Genomic DNA, 4,314 nt, shown 5'->3' with positions numbered 1-4,314 from the left:
CAGGTGTGAGCCACCGAACTGGCCTGAATTTGAATACTTCAGATACCTCATGTAAGTGGAATCATGCAGTATCTTTTCTTTTGTGACTGGCTTATTTCACTTAGCATATATCCTCAAGGTTCATCTATGTTGCAGCATCTATCAGAATTTCCTTCTTTATTAAGGTGGCATTGTATTCCATTGTATGTGTATTCCACATTTTGTTTATTCATTCAAGTGTCAATGGACATTTGGGTTCTTTAACCTTTTGGCTTGAAGAATCTGATGTAATGGTCATACTCATTATTGAGTATGATGAATAAGGATGCTATGAACCTGGGTGTGTAAATGTCTTTGAGATTCTGCTTTCAATTCTTTTGGATATATACACAGAAGTGGGTTTGCTGTATCACACAATGGTTCTAATTTTACTTGTTTTAGTAACAACTGAAACTGTTTTCCAAAGCACCATTTTACAACCATACTAACAATGCACAAGGGTTTCACCTCCACATCCCTGCCAACACCTGTTATTTTCTGTTTTTTTAATAGTAGCCGTCCTAAAGAGTATGAGGTGATATCGCATTGTGTTTTAATTTGCATTTCTCTGACAATTATTGATACTAACCATCTTTTCATATGCTTTTGGCCCCATTTGTATATGATCTTTGAAGAAATGTTACCCATTTGTAAATTGGGTTATTTGATTTTTTATCATCGTTAAATTGTATATTATATATTCTGGATATTAACACCTTATCAGACATACATGTTTTGCAAATATTTTCTCACATTCCGTAGGTTGCCTTTTCCTTCTGTTAATTGTATGTTTCTTTTTTTGTTTTGTTCTGTTTTGTTTGTTTTTTTACCAGGTTCTCACTCTGTTTCCCAGACTGAAGTGCAGTGGCATAATCATGGCTCACTGCAACCTCAAACTTCTGGGCTCATGAGTTCCTCTTGCCTCTCAGCACACCAAAATTCTGGGATTACAGGAATGAGCCACTGTAGCCAGCCTTGATTGTGTCTTTTAATGAACAAAAATCTTTAAGTCTGATGTATCGCTATTTGTTTTCCTTTTGTTGCTTGTGCTTTGGGTGTCAAAACGATTTCATATCAAAGAAATCATTACCAACTCCAATGTCATAAAACATTTTCCTTGTGTTTTCTCCTAGGAGCTTTATAGGTTTAGGTATTACATTTAGATCTTTAATCCATTTTGAGTTAATTTTTATATATGGTATAAGGTAAGAGTCCGACTTTTTTTTTTTTTTTTGAGACAGGGTCTTACTCTGTTGCCCAGGCTGGAGTGTAGTGGCATGATCATACCTCACTGGGGCCTTGAACTCCTGAGCTCAAGGAATCCTCCCATCTCAGTCTCCCAAGTAGCTGGGACTATGGGTATGAGCCACCAAGCCCAGTCTCTTATTACTTATTTATTTTATTTTATTTTTCTTGCCTAATGACACTGGCTAAAACTTCCAATACTACATTGAATGGAAGCAGCAGGAATAAGCATCCTTGTCTTGTTCCTGATCTTAGAGGAAAACTTTTCAGTCTTTCACCTTGAGCAGGATATTAATGATGAAATTTTCATATCTAGTCTTTGTTATATTGAGGTAGTTTCCTTTATTCCTAGTTTGATGAGTGTTTTTATCATGAAAGGGTGTCGATCTTGCCAAATAGGTTTTTTGGTTTTGCATCAATTGAGATAGTCATATGTTTTTATCCTTTATTCCGTTAATGAGTTGTATTACATTTATTGGTTATCATATATTGAACTATAGTGTATTCTAGAAATAAATACATCCTTTGGTCATGGTACATTATCCTTTTAAAATTCTATTGAATTAAGTTTGCTAGTTTTTTTTTTAAGGATTATTGCATTAATATTCATCAGGGATGTTGGTCTTTAGTTTTCTTTTCGTATGGTGTCTTTATCTGTCTTTGGAATCAGGTTAATTATATTGGCCTCACAAAATGAGCTTGGATGTGTTCCTTTTCTTTAAATTTTTAAAGAAAAATTTGGAGGAGGATTGTTGTTGATTATTTTTCAAATGTTTGGTAGAATTATTCAGTGAAGTCATCTGATCCTGGGCTTTTCCTTATTGGGAGTAATGTGGGTTTTTTGGTTTTCGTTTTTGTTTCTGAGAGAGTCTCACTGTGTCACCCAGGCTGGAGTGCAGTGGCACAATCTCAACTCACTGCAACCTCTGCCTCCTGGGTTCAAGTGATTCTCAAGCCTCAGCCTCCCAAGTAGCTGGGATTACAGGTGCTCACCACCATGATCAGCTAATTTTTGCATTTTTAGTAGAGATGGGGTTTCACCATGTCAGCCAGGTTGGTCTCAAACTCCTAGACTCAAGCGATCTGCCCACCTTGGCCTCCCAAAATACTGGGATTACAGGCATGAACCACTGTGCCCAACCCTGGTTTTTTGTTTGTTTGTTTGTTTTTTTTTCCCAAAATAAGAACATTTTAAGTCTTGTCCTTAGAAACTATAAAGATTGTACATGATTTGGAATTGAGACTGTACCAAACAATGGTCAAAGAAGAATTACCCACTCTATGCCTTCTCTTTTGTCTGGTCCCTCAGAAATATAATGTTATCAGCTGTGATTGTTGCCTCATGTTATTTGTATCCAAGTATTCATCATAGTTTACCTCCCTCCCACGTAACTTCTAGACCTCTTTTTCATATACTGATATGCCACATCTCTCAGGCTGGGTAGGAATACTGATGCTCTGTGCTGTGTTGACTTTTGACTGGCATATCCATTTCAGCTAGGATTTCAAGACACTACGTCACCTATTGTAGAAAAACTCATTTCCTTTCATGATCATACCCTAATAATCATCTTCCTAATTAGCTCTTTAGTACTGTACATTATTTCTCTAATATTAACAACTAAATTAACCCATCTAAGCACCCATTTGCAATACCTCATTTTCCCTTGATTGCTATATCTCATTTGTGGGTAAATAAAATATTGTGACTAGATTTTCCCCCCGCCCAACTATTAAATCACAGGGTCTTGGCCCACTTGCCCAAGTAACTGCACATGATTCAGAGATCTTTCAAAAACCAAACTGCTAGATATTTTGGACTCATGTCTTACAAACTGATGAAGCATCTGCAATACAGGTCTTCAAAACATGGCTTCTGCTTTCTTTTCTTACAATCCAATCTTTTGTCTTTTTCTGATGCTCTAGCCTGGACAGCCTCAAGCCAGAGGATCTGTTGGGAGGTTTTTAATTACTGATTCAACCTCCTCACTAGTTATTGGTCTGTTCAGATTTTCTTTTTCTTCATGATTCAGTCTTGGCAGCTTGTGTGTTTCTAGCAATATTTCCATTTCTTCTAGGTTATCCAATGTATTGGCATACAGTTGTTCATAGTATTCATTTTGTCTTAGTCTGTCTTTTGTGGCTATAATAGAATACTTAAGGCTGGGTCATTTATAAAGAAAAAAAGTTTCTTTAGCTTATGGCTTTGGAAGCAGGGAAGTCCAAGATGGTGGCCACATCTGGTGAGGGCCTTGAGCTGCTACATAGCATAGCAGGTAAGGGGAAGGGGAAGAAAGCCATGTGAACAGAGACAAGTACAAAGGCCTGGGCTGGCTTTATATCTACTTGCTTTTGAGGTAACTAACCAAGTTCCTAGAGAACAGCATTAGTCCATTCGTGAGGGCTCCACACCGGCAACCCAAACACCTCTTACTAGGCCTCACCTCCTAACACTACTGTGCATTAAGGAATTAAGGTCTCAACACATGAACTGCTGGGGGACATAGTCAAACCACAGCACTCTTATAACCCTTTTCATTTCTGTGGCATCAGTTGTAATATCTCCAATTTCACTTCTGATTTTAGTTATTTGAATCTTCTGTCTTTTTTTCCTCAATTAATCTAGGTAAGGGTTTATCAATTTTATTAATCTTTTCAGCTCTTAGCTTCATTGATCTTAGCTTCCTTGATTTTTAAAATAATTTTTCTCTTCTCAATTTTACTTATCTCTGCTCTAGTCTTCATTGTTATTTCCCTAAGATGGCAAATTTTATGCTATATTCCTTTTTTTTTTTTTTTTTTCCTGCCACAGGATCTTACTCTGTCACCCAGGCTGGAGTGTAGTGGTGTGTGGTGTGATCATGGCTCACTGCAGCCTCAATCTCCCTGTCTCAAGTGATCCTCCCGCCTCAGCCCCCTAAGTGGCTGAGACTATAGGTGCACACCATCATGTCTGGTGCATTTTAAAAAATATATTGTAGAGACAGGGTTTCTCTGTGTTGCCCAGGCTGGCCTCAAATTTCTAGGCTCAAGTGATCCTCCTGCTGCGAC

The 4,314-nt window shown here is 37.6% G+C and overlaps 1 pseudogene; it reads right to left on the bottom strand.

Annotated features, from left to right (window-relative positions):
- Nucleotides 1–2,542: 2,542 nt before the first annotated feature.
- On the bottom strand, nucleotides 2,543–3,134 carry LOC105551756 (annotated as a pseudogene).
- Between the last annotated feature and the right edge of the window lie 1,180 nt (nucleotides 3,135–4,314).

This window comes from Mandrillus leucophaeus, unplaced genomic scaffold (assembly GCF_000951045.1).
Source record: "Mandrillus leucophaeus isolate KB7577 unplaced genomic scaffold, Mleu.le_1.0 Scaffold531, whole genome shotgun sequence".
Taxonomy (NCBI): Eukaryota; Metazoa; Chordata; class Mammalia; order Primates; family Cercopithecidae; genus Mandrillus; species Mandrillus leucophaeus.
This window is presented reverse-complemented; position numbering and strand designations above follow the sequence as displayed.